General features: G+C 40.3%; 2 non-coding genes across 2 annotated transcripts; one reads left to right on the top strand and one right to left on the bottom strand.

Annotated features, from left to right (window-relative positions):
* Positions 1–13,314: 13,314 nt before the first annotated feature.
* Trnav-aac lies at positions 13,315–13,387 on the bottom strand. Its single transcript has one exon. It is a non-coding gene; the product is annotated as a tRNA-Val (tRNA).
* A 336-nt stretch (positions 13,388–13,723) lies between these two features.
* On the top strand, positions 13,724–13,796 carry Trnav-aac. Its single transcript has one exon. It is a non-coding gene; the product is annotated as a tRNA-Val (tRNA).
* Positions 13,797–17,549: the final 3,753 nt, after the last annotated feature.

The raw sequence follows: 17,549 nt of genomic DNA, 5'->3' as shown, positions 1-17,549 counted from the left end.
TTAGCCTTGGATTTTTTTTGGCCGAAAAATCTTTTGTCTTGGAATCGATTTGTATGACCCTTTCCGGAGTAAATCGACCCCCAGGAACTCAAAAAACACACGAAAAAGAGCGTAGGACCAACAGCAGAGAAATGAGGACGAAAATAAGCAGTTTTTCGCCTGTAACTTTTGATCCGTTGCTCGCAGCGTATTGGGACTGCGCTTAATCGATTCCTCTCGCAAAATTACGTCGGAATAGTGCCTGAAAGAATTAATTGCAGCACTTTTCAAAGTCGTCGAAATTTTCACCAAAAATGCAAAGGGGTTAGCCTTGGATTTTTTTTGGCCGAAAAATCTTTTGTCTTGGAATCGATTTGTATGACCCTTTCCGGAGTAAATCGACCCCCAGGAACTCAAAAAACACACGAAAAAGAGCGTAGGACCAACAGCAGAGAAATGAGGACGAAAATAAGCAGTTTTTCGCCTGTAACTTTTGATCCGTTGCTCGCAGCGTATTGGGACTGCGCTTAATCGATTCCTCTCGCAAAATCACGTCGGAATAGTGCCTGAAAGAATTAATTGCAGCACTTTTCAAAGTCGTCGAAATTTTTACCAAAAATGCAAAGGGGTTAGCCTTGGATTTTTTTTGGCCGAAAAATCTTTCGTCTTGGAATCGATTTGTATGACCCTTTCCGAAGTAAATCGACCCCCAGGAACTCAAAAAACACACGAAAAAGAGCGTAGGACCAACAGCAGAGAAATGAGGACGAAAATAAGCAGTTTTTCGCCTGTAACTTTTGATCCGTTGCTCGCAGCGTATTGGGACTGCGCTTAATCGATTCCTCTCGCAAAATCACGTCGGAATAGTGCCTGAAAGAATTAATTGCAGCACTTTTCAAAGTCGTCGAAATTTTTACCAAAAATGCAAAGGGGTTAGCCTTGGATTTTTTTTGGCCGAAAAATCTTTCGTCTTGGAATCGATTTGTATGACCCTTTCCGGAGTAAATCGACCCCCAGGAACTCAAAAAACACACGAAAAAGAGCGTAGGACCAACAGCAGAGAAATGAGGACGAAAATAAGCAGTTTTTCGCCTGTAACTTTTGATCCGTTGCTCGCAGCGTATTGGGACTGCGCTTAATCGATTCCTCTCGCAAAATTACGTCGGAATAGTGCCTGAAAGAATTAATTGCAGCACTTTTCAAAGTCGTCGAAATTTTTACCAAAAATGCAAAGGGGTTAGCCTTGGATTTTTTTTGGCCGAAAAATCTTTTGTCTTGGAATCGATTTGTATGACCCTTTCCGGAGTAAATCGACCCCCAGGAACTCAAAAAACACACGAAAAAGAGCGTAGGACCAACAGCAGAGAAATGAGGACGAAAATAAGCAGTTTTTCGCCTGTAACTTTTGATCCGTTGCTCGCAGCGTATTGGGACTGCGCTTAATCGATTCCTCTCGCAAAATTACGTCGGAATAGTGCCTGAAAGAATTAATTGCAGCACTTTTCAAAGTCGTCGAAATTTTTACCAAAAATGCAAAGGGGTTAGCCTTGGATTTTTTTTGGCCGAAAAATCTTTTGTCTTGGAATCGATTTGTATGACCCTTTCCGGAGTAAATCGACCCCCAGGAACTCAAAAAACACACGAAAAAGAGCGTAGGACCAACAGCAGAGAAATGAGGACGAAAATAAGCAGTTTTTCGCCTGTAACTTTTGATCCGTTGCTCGCAGCGTATTGGGACTGCGCTTAATCGATTCCTCTCGCAAAATTACGTCGGAATAGTGCCTGAAAGAATTAATTGCAGCACTTTTCAAAGTCGTCGAAATTTTCACCAAAAATGCAAAGGGGTTAGCCTTGGATTTTTTTTGGCCGAAAAATCTTTCGTCTTGGAATCGATTTGTATGACCCTTTCCGGAGTAAATCGACCCCCAGGAACTCAAAAAACACACGAAAAAGAGCGTAGGACCAACAGCAGAGAAATGAGGACGAAAATAAGCAGTTTTTCGCCTGTAACTTTTGATCCGTTGCTCGCAGCGTATTGGGACTGCGCTTAATCGATTCCTCTCGCAAAATTACGTCGGAATAGTGCCTGAAAGAATTAATTGCAGCACTTTTCAAAGTCGTCGAAATTTTCACCAAAAATGCAAAGGGGTTAGCCTTGGATTTTTTTTGGCCGAAAAATCTTCTGTCTTGGAATCGATTTGTATGACCCTTTCCGGAGTAAATCGACCCCCAGGAACTCAAAAAACACACGAAAAAGAGCGTAGGACCAACAGCAGCGAAATGAGGACGAAAATAAGCAGTTTTTCGCCTGTAACTTTTGATCCGTTGCTCGCAGCGTATTGGGACTGCGCTTAATCGATTCCTCTCGCAAAATTACGTCGGAATAGTGCCTGAAAGAATTAATTGCAGCACTTTTCAAAGTCGTCGAAATTTTTACCAAAAATGCAAAGGGGTTAGCCTTGGATTTTTTTTGGCCGAAAAATCTTTTGTCTTGGAATCGATTTGTATGACCCTTTCCGGAGTAAATCGACCCCCAGGAACTCAAAAAACACACGAAAAAGAGCGTAGGACCAACAGCAGAGAAATGAGGACGAAAATAAGCAGTTTTTCGCCTGTAACTTTTGATCCGTTGCTCGCAGCGTATTGGGACTGCGCTTAATCGATTCCTCTCGCAAAATTACGTCGGAATAGTGCCTGAAAGAATTAATTGCAGCACTTTTCAAAGTCGTCGAAATTTTTACCAAAAATGCAAAGGGGTTAGCCTTGGATTTTTTTTGGCCGAAAAATCTTTTGTCTCGAAATCAATTTGTATGACCCTTTCCGGAGTAAATCGACCCCCAGGAATTCAAAAAACACACGAAAAAGAGCGTAGGACCAACAGCAGAGAAATGAGGACGAAAATAAGCAGTTTTTCGCCTGTAACTTTTGATCCGTTGCTCGCAGCGTATTGGGACTGCGCTTAATCGATTCCTCTCGCAAAATGACGTCGGAATAGTGCCCGAAAGAATTCATTGCAGCACTTTTCAAAGTCGTCGAAATTTTTACCAAAAATGCAAAGGGGTTAGCCTTGGATTTTTTTCGGCCGAAAAATCTCTTGTCTCGGAATCGATTTGTATGACCCTTTTCGGAGTCAATCGACCCCCAGGAACTCAAAAAACACACGAAAAAGAGCGTAGGACCAACAGCAGAGAAATGAGGACGAAAATAAGCAGTTTTTCGCCTGTAACTTTTGATCCGTTGCTCGCAGCGTATTGGGACTGCGCTTAATCGATTCCTCTCGCAAAATTACGTCGGAATAGTGCCTGAAAGAATTAATTGCAGCACTTTTCAAAGTCGTCGAAATTTTCACCAAAAATGCAAAGGGGTTAGCCTTGGATTTTTTTTGGCCGAAAAATCTTTTGTCTTGGAATCGATTTGTATGACCCTTTCCGGAGTAAATCGACCCCCAGGAACTCAAAAAACACACGAAAAAGAGCGTAGGACCAACAGCAGAGAAATGAGGACGAAAATAAGCAGTTTTTCGCCTGTAACTTTTGATCCGTTGCTCGCAGCGTATTGGGACTGCGCTTAATCGATTCCTCTCGCAAAATTACGTCGGAATAGTGCCTGAAAGAATTAATTGCAGCACTTTTCAAAGTCGTCGAAATTTTCACCAAAAATGCAAAGGGGTTAGCCTTGGATTTTTTTTGGCCGAAAAATCTTTTGTCTTGGAATCGATTTGTATGACCCTTTCCGGAGTAAATCGACCCCCAGGAACTCAAAAAACACACGAAAAAGAGCGTAGGACCAACAGCAGAGAAATGAGGACGAAAATAAGCAGTTTTTCGCCTGTAACTTTTGATCCGTTGCTCGCAGCGTATTGGGACTGCGCTTAATCGATTCCTCTCGCAAAATCACGTCGGAATAGTGCCTGAAAGAATTAATTGCAGCACTTTTCAAAGTCGTCGAAATTTTTACCAAAAATGCAAAGGGGTTAGCCTTGGATTTTTTTTGGCCGAAAAATCTTTCGTCTTGGAATCGATTTGTATGACCCTTTCCGGAGTAAATCGACCCCCAGGAACTCAAAAAACACACGAAAAAGAGCGTAGGACCAACAGCAGAGAAATGAGGACGAAAATAAGCAGTTTTTCGCCTGTAACTTTTGATCCGTTGCTCGCAGCGTATTGGGACTGCGCTTAATCGATTCCTCTCGCAAAATTACGTCGGAATAGTGCCTGAAAGAATTAATTGCAGCACTTTTCAAAGTCGTCGAAATTTTTACCAAAAATGCAAAGGGGTTAGCCTTGGATTTTTTTTGGCCGAAAAATCTTTTGTCTTGGAATCGATTTGTATGACCCTTTCCGGAGTAAATCGACCCCCAGGAACTCAAAAAACACACGAAAAAGAGCGTAGGACCAACAGCAGAGAAATGAGGACGAAAATAAGCAGTTTTTCGCCTGTAACTTTTGATCCGTTGCTCGCAGCGTATTGGGACTGCGCTTAATCGATTCCTCTCGCAAAATTACGTCGGAATAGTGCCTGAAAGAATTAATTGCAGCACTTTTCAAAGTCGTCGAAATTTTTACCAAAAATGCAAAGGGGTTAGCCTTGGATTTTTTTTGGCCGAAAAATCTTTTGTCTTGGAATCGATTTGTATGACCCTTTCCGGAGTAAATCGACCCCCAGGAACTCAAAAAACACACGAAAAAGAGCGTAGGACCAACAGCAGAGAAATGAGGACGAAAATAAGCAGTTTTTCGCCTGTAACTTTTGATCCGTTGCTCGCAGCGTATTGGGACTGCGCTTAATCGATTCCTCTCGCAAAATTACGTCGGAATAGTGCCTGAAAGAATTAATTGCAGCACTTTTCAAAGTCGTCGAAATTTTCACCAAAAATGCAAAGGGGTTAGCCTTGGATTTTTTTTGGCCGAAAAATCTTTCGTCTTGGAATCGATTTGTATGACCCTTTCCGGAGTAAATCGACCCCCAGGAACTCAAAAAACACACGAAAAAGAGCGTAGGACCAACAGCAGAGAAATGAGGACGAAAATAAGCAGTTTTTCGCCTGTAACTTTTGATCCGTTGCTCGCAGCGTATTGGGACTGCGCTTAATCGATTCCTCTCGCAAAATTACGTCGGAATAGTGCCTGAAAGAATTAATTGCAGCACTTTTCAAAGTCGTCGAAATTTTCACCAAAAATGCAAAGGGGTTAGCCTTGGATTTTTTTTGGCCGAAAAATCTTCTGTCTTGGAATCGATTTGTATGACCCTTTCCGGAGTAAATCGACCCCCAGGAACTCAAAAAACACACGAAAAAGAGCGTAGGACCAACAGCAGCGAAATGAGGACGAAAATAAGCAGTTTTTCGCCTGTAACTTTTGATCCGTTGCTCGCAGCGTATTGGGACTGCGCTTAATCGATTCCTCTCGCAAAATTACGTCGGAATAGTGCCTGAAAGAATTAATTGCAGCACTTTTCAAAGTCGTCGAAATTTTTACCAAAAATGCAAAGGGGTTAGCCTTGGATTTTTTTTGGCCGAAAAATCTTTTGTCTTGGAATCGATTTGTATGACCCTTTCCGGAGTAAATCGACCCCCAGGAACTCAAAAAACACACGAAAAAGAGCGTAGGACCAACAGCAGAGAAATGAGGACGAAAATAAGCAGTTTTTCGCCTGTAACTTTTGATCCGTTGCTCGCAGCGTATTGGGACTGCGCTTAATCGATTCCTCTCGCAAAATTACGTCGGAATAGTGCCTGAAAGAATTAATTGCAGCACTTTTCAAAGTCGTCGAAATTTTTACCAAAAATGCAAAGGGGTTAGCCTTGGATTTTTTTTGGCCGAAAAATCTTTTGTCTCGAAATCAATTTGTATGACCCTTTCCGGAGTAAATCGACCCCCAGGAATTCAAAAAACACACGAAAAAGAGCGTAGGACCAACAGCAGAGAAATGAGGACGAAAATAAGCAGTTTTTCGCCTGTAACTTTTGATCCGTTGCTCGCAGCGTATTGGGACTGCGCTTAATCGATTCCTCTCGCAAAATGACGTCGGAATAGTGCCCGAAAGAATTCATTGCAGCACTTTTCAAAGTCGTCGAAATTTTTACCAAAAATGCAAAGGGGTTAGCCTTGGATTTTTTTCGGCCGAAAAATCTCTTGTCTCGGAATCGATTTGTATGACCCTTTTCGGAGTCAATCGACCCCCAGGAACTCAAAAAACACACGAAAAAGAGCGTAGGACCAACAGCAGAGAAATGAGGACGAAAATAAGCAGTTTTTCGCCTGTAACTTTTGATCCGTTGCTCGCAGCGTATTGGGACTGCGCTTAATCGATTCCTCTCGCAAAATTACGTCGGAATAGTGCCTGAAAGAATTAATTGCAGCACTTTTCAAAGTCGTCGAAATTTTCACCAAAAATGCAAAGGGGTTAGCCTTGGATTTTTTTTGGCCGAAAAATCTTTTGTCTTGGAATCGATTTGTATGACCCTTTCCGGAGTAAATCGACCCCCAGGAACTCAAAAAACACACGAAAAAGAGCGTAGGACCAACAGCAGAGAAATGAGGACGAAAATAAGCAGTTTTTCGCCTGTAACTTTTGATCCGTTGCTCGCAGCGTATTGGGACTGCGCTTAATCGATTCCTCTCGCAAAATTACGTCGGAATAGTGCCTGAAAGAATTAATTGCAGCACTTTTCAAAGTCGTCGAAATTTTCACCAAAAATGCAAAGGGGTTAGCCTTGGATTTTTTTTGGCCGAAAAATCTTTTGTCTTGGAATCGATTTGTATGACCCTTTCCGGAGTAAATCGACCCCCAGGAACTCAAAAAACACACGAAAAAGAGCGTAGGACCAACAGCAGAGAAATGAGGACGAAAATAAGCAGTTTTTCGCCTGTAACTTTTGATCCGTTGCTCGCAGCGTATTGGGACTGCGCTTAATCGATTCCTCTCGCAAAATTACGTCGGAATAGTGCCTGAAAGAATTAATTGCAGCACTTTTCAAAGTCGTCGAAATTTTTACCAAAAATGCAAAGGGGTTAGCCTTGGATTTTTTTTGGCCGAAAAATCTTTTGTCTTGGAATCGATTTGTATGACCCTTTCCGGAGTAAATCGACCCCCAGGAACTCAAAAAACACACGAAAAAGAGCGTAGGACCAACAGCAGAGAAATGAGGACGAAAATAAGCAGTTTTTCGCCTGTAACTTTTGATCCGTTGCTCGCAGCGTATTGGGACTGCGCTTAATCGATTCCTCTCGCAAAATTACGTCGGAATAGTGCCTGAAAGAATTAATTGCAGCACTTTTCAAAGTCGTCGAAATTTTCACCAAAAATGCAAAGGGGTTAGCCTTGGATTTTTTTTGGCCGAAAAATCTTTTGTCTTGGAATCGATTTGTATGACCCTTTCCGGAGTAAATCGACCCCCAGGAACTCAAAAAACACACGAAAAAGAGCGTAGGACCAACAGCAGAGAAATGAGGACGAAAATAAGCAGTTTTTCGCCTGTAACTTTTGATCCGTTGCTCGCAGCGTATTGGGACTGCGCTTAATCGATTCCTCTCGCAAAATTACGTCGGAATAGTGCCTGAAAGAATTAATTGCAGCACTTTTCAAAGTCGTCGAAATTTTTACCAAAAATGCAAAGGGGTTAGCCTTGGATTTTTTTTGGCCGAAAAATCTTTTGTCTTGGAATCGATTTGTATGACCCTTTCCGGAGTAAATCGACCCCCAGGAACTCAAAAAACACACGAAAAAGAGCGTAGGACCAACAGCAGAGAAATGAGGACGAAAATAAGCAGTTTTTCGCCTGTAACTTTTGATCCGTTGCTCGCAGCGTATTGGGACTGCGCTTAATCGATTCCTCTCGCAAAATTACGTCGGAATAGTGCCTGAAAGAATTAATTGCAGCACTTTTCAAAGTCGTCGAAATTTTTACCAAAAATGCAAAGGGGTTAGCCTTGGATTTTTTTTGGCCGAAAAATCTTTTGTCTTGGAATCGATTTGTATGACCCTTTCCGGAGTAAATCGACCCCCAGGAACTCAAAAAACACACGAAAAAGAGCGTAGGACCAACAGCAGAGAAATGAGGACGAAAATAAGCAGTTTTTCGCCTGTAACTTTTGATCCGTTGCTCGCAGCGTATTGGGACTGCGCTTAATCGATTCCTCTCGCAAAATTACGTCGGAATAGTGCCTGAAAGAATTTATTGCAGCCTTTTTCAAAGTCGTCGAAATTTTTACCAAAAATGCAAAGGGGTTAGCCTTACTTATCTGGTCATTTTCGGAACTGAGACTTTTATGTCTTGGAATCGATTTGTATGACCCTTCTCACATCAATTGAACGCCCAGGAAGTCAGAAAGCACAATAAAAAAACCGTAGGACCAACAGCAGAGAAATCACGACGCAAAGACCAGCAGCAGAAAAATTCAGAAAATACGACTTCCGTTCCCAAGCTGTAACTCTTGATCTTTTGCTTGCAGCGTATTGGGACTGCGCACAATTGATTTCCGTCGCAAGAATACGGTGGAATAGTACATGAAAGAATTGTTCGCAGCACTTTTCAAGTTTGTCGAATTTTTTTCAAAAATGTAATTGGGTCAGCCTCAGGGGAGTGCTTTGCTTGTTGTTACATTGTCTCCGTCAAGTGTCTTACCATTTCGTCCATGTCTTCGTTCTAAGTGAATCCGTGCTATCTAGTTCCAGTCTCTCATCAGGATACAAATTTCATGAATTTTTCATGCACAGCCCATTAGAAATCACAGAAATAACAAATTCTGAAGAAAGAGGCATGCAATTTTTCATTCCACACCAGCGGCTTATTGGTACAACATATGGTGTAAATCGTTACAGGAAAAAACAGATGTAATTGCAGACTTTTTATTACAAATAATCATAGTTTCTCTATCTTATTTGAAGAAACATGCATATCATCGTTTAAGATGAATCACGAAAGAAGTCCTATCATTTTAAATCTAAAAACATGGTATAAAGTGTTATTCCAAATAAAAACCTAGGCATACAATTTTTTTTTTCTCTGCGCCTTACCAAAACAAAAAAAAAGTTTAATAAAGTTACAGCTTACTTCCAAACAAAAATACAGACAACTTATATCCTTAACGAAACTTATGAATATTTTCAGACAAAAATCTTGTTAAGAACCAACATAACATAAAATTTGTGTATCAAAAAATAACAAAATGTATATAATTATCTTCAAAATAATAGATTCTCACTTTTTACAACCTGCTCCGAGAAAATGTCACTTCTAGCCCTGATATTAAACTTAACTCTTAAGATTAAATAGTATTATACAAATACTTGTAAAGCTTATATGAGTAGATTCATTGTACACAAAAAGAATTACAGAGTATATACCATAGCTTACACATCTCTGTTCATGTAGATAACAAGTTCTAGACCAATATTACTCAAAACTGAAAATGTTACTAGCCGGCGATTTTGGCGGCTGCTTGCACGAGCACCTCACACTAAAAACGCCAGCGCCATCAGCACGCGTGGTATTGCGGCCAATATAGTCTCCCGATCATTCATCTTGTTTTAATGTCATTATAGCGTTCCTGGTTTAGCTACCATTGCTGCTGTAACTACCTACCCCTGTCAAAACCAGCCCCTGTCTCCCCCACTATGTCTTTCCAACTAAAGCTGTTGGCATCTCTTCCTCGTCTCCTGTTTTTAGCAAATATTATGTTTCCACGTATGCTGAATTAAAAAAATGACTTCCATTTCCCTTCACACGTACAGTATTTTTCTTAAATATGCGGTGTTTGCATGAAAAACTTAATAATAATGAAAAAAACACCACTTCGTTACAATTAATTGAACAGTATTACTTAGAAAATCAAACAAACAATTGCCTAATGAAATTTACTTGACATTCAAGATTGGACACATTTCGTGTCCAATCTTTTTGCCTGTGAAATCTTTTCTCTCTTTCTCTATTTGATACTTCTTCAAACACGCACGCTTCCGCTTTCTATTTTCTATTCTCCTTTCTGCATTTATTCTCGAGTCACACTCTAATACATATTAAATGAAAGTAAGAAATCCTTTTGCATAGGTTTTTAAATCAAAAATAGGATAGCATATTTTTAGTCAAACGGGGATGTTTATTCCAAACGGAACAACAAACACGAGTTGAAGAAAAACCCTGAAGTAATGATATTGTCAATGACAAAAAGCAGCATAAAAAAACGTGTGCAGTTTTTTGACCCCAGTCTTGCGTAATCGTTGAACAAACATAAATAATGGCAAATCGTAAAGAAATGATCGCCGTCGTCGAAATTCAGTGACACAGAGCATGCGACTCACCATTAGAGCACACGTCTTACAATTAGATAGGAATGTTCCTTATTACAGACTGAGGAACAAATGATACAACCTCTATAACCATACAGTTTGCAATGACATCCAGGACGAGAATGTTCGAGTCCCTTGTGTTCTTGGACGTCCACGCAAAGGCAGCCTTGTGGTTTTCTTAATTGAGAAACGGCGGGTAATTACTGTTTCGAGTGACAGGTAGTTGGGTAATGGCGGTGCGCACGAGGAAGAAGCTGGCCTGAAGAAGTATCGGCCCTAACTCCTCCGGATGGATTCATAAACATGCCAATTGGCACGGAGTGCACAGCCAGGCTTGTATTTCTCACCGGTCACAGGAGAATAGGATCACTTTTTCAATCCTCGCGGTTCTCATTCCTGCGCAACGTCGGTACCAGGTATAAACGGTACCTTATACCCGGTCCATCCGCACCATAGATGGAACATTAAGTTTTACTCGGTTAATTAACAGCTCCGCAGGTTTGGACCGAATGAATGCCACTTAACCCGCCGCTAGGCGTTCGTTAGGACGATCCTGGTTCATTTGCGGGGTATCACTTTAATGCCGCCCGCGGTCTGAATTAACATCCGCCGGAGTGCACACGCTGCGGTCAACTTAGCATTGTCATTTCAGAAACTCTTACCTACATTGAAACGCAAACACACACACGAATAGCCGACTGAGTTGGAACTCGGATAGATTAATCCGTGCCACGGAATCCACTCGTTGCCTATCGATGAGTTATAAATGTGTACTTCGAAGAGAGAAGAAAAAGTGTTGAAAAATAAATAAATAAAATTATTGCAAGGATCTGATGAAACGGAACAAAAATTCCGCCTGTGCATCGGGATTGAATTTATACCTCGTTGACACATTCCGATACATATATACGTATATGTACATATGTATAAATATGTATGTATATATAAAGTTTGCAGCAACCAGTCTAACTGCAATTAATCATCTCTATCAATTGCCGGATCGTGCAATTACTCGCATGCCGTTTACATACATGTACATCTTCTGATAGATTATATTCCACGATTTTTCATTTCCCCGCGCGTTTGCACCTCATCCTTCTGGTATTTCGTCTATTTTCTTCTACGTTTCTTTCCTTCTATTTACCGTGGCTGAAGGTGACATCGGTAGCATCGACTAGCATCTTGCGCAGTGGCGGAAGTTGTTGAATTACGCCGTTATCCATGCGCATGAATATTTTCTATACGTGTATATATATTATACATGTATATATATATATACATATATACACATATAAATATTTATATACATATATATGTATATGTATACATGTATACTCACTCACATCTAGGCGCGAGTGCAAGTGGACAGAGTCCTAAAGGACGGATATAATGTACGTATACGTACGGTAAGTATAAATGAAATTAACGATGCTCTTTCTATTAAGCATCCGTAACATCCTCGGCGTCTTGTCTGAATAACTTGCCGGCTGAGAAGCCATGGAGATGATTCGCTCACGTATTACGATATAGGTATTCCTTACGCGCATGCATTTCGATCTCGTATAAAATATTCGCGTCTCCGTACAACCGACGCATAACTTCCACTCCGAAGTCTGCAGCAGGTTGTCGGTTTTTCGCATCGTTACTCGTTTCACGCCGATTTCGAGTTATGCAAACGCGTCGAGGAAACCTGTATCTGGAGTTCAAGACTTCATCGATTTGCTGAAAGAAAATGAAGAATAAATTTAATGTTCTTTTAAAAATATTGACGCATGGTTTAAGTTCCGAATTTGAAAAATTGCGAAAGCGCCGAATTCTGGATTATTTGCTGACGAAAGTTAAAGTCTAAAAATCAAACTTTGACGACATATCAAAGTTTATATTGGTATGAAACCCGACGCTCAAAGTTCCGAAAGGACAAAATGCCGACGGAGCGTAACTCCGACAAGGCAACGTTCCGAAGGTGCGAAAATCAGAAAATTTAAAAACCTGATACGCCGAAATTCCAAATGATCGAAAATTTTCAGTTCTGTGAATTTCTGGCTTGGTCAAATTTCCCCAGTTTGATCTTTCTTTGTTTTGGATTTCGGAGATTTTTGAAGGCGCTTCCGGAACTTTCCGGAACTTCAACCCCGCCCCAAAACTTCCAAGTCTTTCATGTATTTCTGAATCAATGACGCTAAAAAAAAAAAAAACAGATAAAAAAAATTCATATAACAACGAATGAAAATATTTCTCCGAGAAAAATTTCATTCGAATCTATTCACCTATTTATACCCAGCCAACTCCGTTTCCGCTACAGTTATATATTTAATACAAAGTACCTATTATATGGACAGCCAGCTGCGTGTATAATATCGCACAAGCGGAGGCTTTTATCACAGGCAATTAGAGGATCAATCCGAGGTGTAGATAATTGCGGAAGGTACGCGTATACCCGCGAAGATAGATTCCTTAGGAGAGTCTGAAAACCCCGTCAGACAGGAGGAGTAAGATACATGGAGGGCCGGTAGCACCGGGCCACTATCGGTCGGCATTCATCAACAGGACAGCTACAGCTGAACTACACCGCTCGATCTCTTCGCCTCTCTCCTTCTCCTCCACGCTCCTCTTCCTCACCCTCGTTTTCTCTTTTGCGATTCTGCCTTACGTACATAAATACGTTTAAATAGGCAGACGTGCATACTCACTGAGAGATATTATTACAAGTGGGTATTAATGAGTACGAAGACGGACTAAGTTTTTTATACCAACCCTTCAATTTTTTATTGATCCTTTATCGCGCTTATTTCGTGCGTCATATGATAATAGAACCGCAATACATTTTCGAGGATTCACGATTTTCGCACTGCTTCGGATTCTTTTCCGCGAGATAAGGGCGGGACAATATGAGAATGAAAAATGATTGGACTTCATGAGCGGAGTAGTATTTTAACCAGTAATATTTTCTTGCTTTTTATGTTTATTCAATTCGTGAATATCACTCGAGAAAATTTCAGAACCTTTAGGAAAATTGAGGAGGAGAAAAAATTATGCAAAAACTAATGTTTCCGCCCGGGATCGAACCGGGGACCTTCCGCGTGTTAGGCGGATGTGATAACCACTACACCACGGAAACACCTTGAAGCTTCAGAGCGCAATACTGTACCTAAATTCAAACAATATATAATAAAGATGGTTTGAAATAATTAAAAACAAATTAGACAAATCATCTTCTTAACGACAAAACAAAACTCAACGAATTTCTTATCATATATATATATACGAAGGCATTAATTGATGCGTGAAAATTTGTACTTGAAAAAAGAAATAATTTATTAAAATCATGAACATTTTTTACCCGGGTAACTAGTTCGGAATATAAAGCAATATAGCAATAATCACAGAACGTCTAAAAATGGCTTGAGCCTCTCTCAGGCGCTGTTGGGAATTGGATCGTGACTCACACAAAAATGTTTCCGTGGTGTAGTGGTTATCACATCCGCCTAACACGCGGAAGGTCCCCGGTTCGATCCCGGGCGGAAACATTAATTTTGCCCATTCTTTTTTTGATGATGCTAAAAAGTTGTTAATAAATTGTCTAAACAAAAATTTGTTGAAGAAGACTTCAGTGATATTTGTTTTATTTCGTACAGAATGAATTTTTTTTGAATATTCGGCGATTTTTAAAAAACCGGCTTCAAGAATTTTTTCAACATCAAAAGTCCTGAACTTTTTAATGGGTTTTTGTAAATGGTTGTGCACTGAAGAAGTTTCAGAGAATTACTGAAAATCACGAAATATTCTAAAAAAAAAAAAAAAATCAATTAATTTATTCTATACGAAATAAAACAAATTTCAATGGAGCTTTATTGAACAAATTTTCTGTTCAAACAATTTATTCACAACGTTCCGGCATTACTATCATTGTTCAATATTCTCACCGAGACTTACTTTTGGTTGAGAATATCCGAGCAATAAGACCTCAATAATTCTGAAATAAAAATTTTAGATAAAATAGGGCGTATATCCTGACAGGAGGAGCAATTAAGCGTTTATAATTATCAAGAATACCAAACCCCGAGTGTGAGAGAAATCTCAAGATTGAACAAAGCGCACGTATAATAAAAATCATTGCAATTCTACATGCCGAGTCAAAGAACCACCGGAGAATGGTAGGAATGACTGTTTCACCGGATCCCAGATTAGAGCGGTGCGATAGGCGCTTTAGAGCTGCTAAGCACTCGACGTTTCAATATCGTTGACACATCGGAGAATCACAAGTAGAATGAATTGAGAATCGCGTTTCAATATCGACGGGGCATTGGGTGCAAATGCACGGAGCACCGATCGCTCGTCTTGCAAAAGGACGACGTCGTGGCAATTGACGTGTACAAAATTCTCTCCATAGTGATTTTTGACGGGAAATTAATGCGCAGAACTTGCCTGCCCGTCAAATTCGTTTTATTAACTTCTTCCCTTCGGTCGGCGCTGCGTTTGTGTAGTGATTTTATCGTAATGTTAAAAAAAAAAGTTCATTCTTGTTTTCATTTTGATCTATTTATTTATTTATTTATTTTTCACATTCAGTGTGCTTCTGTGCTCGCAAGATTTTTTCAAACGAGTTAAAACCGACTATCATCCCGCGGGACGTATGACGGAGCGCATTGCGCTTACCACTCCATTATACACGTTGTCATCTTAACGAAGATGAATTAATTCCGTATCGATCCTGCAGCCTTTCCTCGACAATCTCCGTCTCTATCTTTGCTGCAGGTTTTCATTTCTAGACTAGCGAGAAAAATTTTGTCCAAAATCCCGATGACGGCCAAGGATTACTTAAAAAAAGAAAGAAAAAAAAAATATTAACTTAATCTGTACCGATTCGATATGTAAGCTTGATTTTCGTCGTCTACGAATAAAAAACAAAAGAAAAAAATTTAATTGATTGAGATGATATTGTGGGTTAGACGAGAATTTAAATCCAGCTATGAGTGCAAATGAGTTTCCTCCTCATTTTCCATGATCTTATTTTTTCACTTCAAGGTTTTGTATACCCACTTATAAATATCATGTAAGAAGAATTATAAAAATAAATTTACCCCCGTCACCCCGTGGTGTAGGTACAAATACCACGCCGCCTAGAAGATACAGGAATTAAATCCGAGCCGGCGAGGCATCGATAATTTAAGAATCAATCATCGGTTAAGAGATCGACAACGGCAGATGAGGTGGAAACTGCCGGCGCCACAAAGCAAAACACAGTCGCCCGCCCCTCGTCCAACAAAATCCCCGATGTCACGCTCCGGAAGATCCGGGGATGCGATAATATTGTCCACGATATTTATATTTCGATATTTATTTTCTCTTTGCGTTGATTGGGTCTTTTTTTCTTACACTCAACGAAGCGCAATATCTCCAAGATTCAAGATATCATCACGTTGTATGTCCCCGGTGGTGAAGAATTTTTCTTTTGGTATCATTTTTTCTTTTTCGCAGACTACCGAATAGCTCATACATCTCGATTCACAAAATTATAATCGTTAACTTGAGAATGATATACGAAATGAAAAAAATAAGAGCTTGCGAATGTACGAAATACTGGAAAATGATTTTTTTTTTTTTTTTTTTTTCATCTATCTATAAGAAATTTTTTCGTAATTGCAAATTCTACTTCTTGAGAAATAATTAGAAAAAAAAAAAAACGAAAGAAATCGCGAATCTGATTCGAACGAAACAAATATAAGTTCAAATCTCACAATCATCATAAGTACAGAGGGTTTAATATGTAACATGAATCAGATATACGAATCGCATGACGCGCAAGATCGTTTGATACTCTAACCGAGATCTATAATCTGTATTTAAAAAATATACAACAATTCTAGTGGACGACTGTGAGAATTCGTTGTCACATATTTAAGAATACACGCGATCTTCAATTAGCTCTATACGACGTATAAATTCTATTCGGAAATAGACGATAATTATCACTAGGCACGCGTTTCTCTATTGGACAGGTTGGATGCTGCTTGAAATTATGAGTACAGAAAGATAGTATTACAAGACAAGACGAGCCGAGTAACCATAAGTACGGATATTATATACACGCATAGAAGCTTGCAGATACATAATGAAGGTGGACGGCAGTACCTGCAGTGCGAATAACAAGATGAAAACAAATGCGTCGAATGAGCGTAGACGAAGGGGAAAAAGCAGAACCCACGACGGGATGAGCGGTGGTTGGAAAAAGGCTGGGTAATATCGGCGTAATGCATCATCAGGTGTATATTAATAAATTGTACCCTACGCCTTAGAGTGTGTGTGCATGTGGAGAGGGGGGAGGGGGGGGGGGGAGGTAGCCGGGAGTGCGGCAGGCCGAGATATCGAAGATCGCGCGATCATATCTAATGATAATCAGCAGACGGTTTACGATTGCTCGCTAGTCATAAATACGAGATCCCGCATTCCGCCAATTAACGGGTCCAACCTGCGGTCGCCTTGGGATCGATGCGCACGCGAGAAGAAGGCGGGAAATTCAACGGCCAATGACCAATCGCCATCGGATAACCTCGCCGGCTTCGCCGGGTCAAAATTCTTCATCCATTTTTTAAAATTTTCAACCTACATCGTAGATCTGCCAGCGGCGTGTTGGCTTGAATCGCTCATTTCTTCCTTTTACTTCGAATATAATGTTACCTTGCATGTCCCGACTACACGGGTCCTCCATGTTGTCTTCGACAGTCGATAATTTAAGCCTATACTGGGAATAATGAAACTCGGGCATTTTTTAATCTCTCAGTGCAACGCGTGCTTCGTTATATTCACAAGAAACAGTAACGCGGATTCTATGGAATACTGCGGGAGAAAAAATATTTACTTCTCTCTTCTACTCACAGATTCGCGATTCAGCCAGACTTCGAGGTGTTGGTTGGTGACGCGATCGAAACTGTCGTAGATCGTCGACTTGTCGTCGTATTGAAAATTGCATAAATAGAGGATTTTCTGTTCTGCGGATACGTTGAATGCGACCAAGATGCGTGCTGACGATTTTCACACCAGTTCTTATGCACGCCAATCGGACTTTAAAGTAACTGAACACACCAATCGACGACGAAGAAAATTAATCTAGGGCAATGAAAAATGAAAAACGTCAATCGACGACGAATTGTCCGAAGCATTGTGACTACACAAAAAAGCATTAATTTCGAAAGACCGTTTTTCATTTTTATTCAACGCAGTATCGCGATAATATGTTGGTAAGACTTCTTCTAAGATTTTGCTGTTTAACATTCACAATA

The sequence above is a fragment of the Diprion similis genome, chromosome 9 (assembly GCF_021155765.1).
Source record: "Diprion similis isolate iyDipSimi1 chromosome 9, iyDipSimi1.1, whole genome shotgun sequence".
NCBI classification, from domain to species: Eukaryota; Metazoa; Arthropoda; class Insecta; order Hymenoptera; family Diprionidae; genus Diprion; species Diprion similis.
This window is presented reverse-complemented; position numbering and strand designations above follow the sequence as displayed.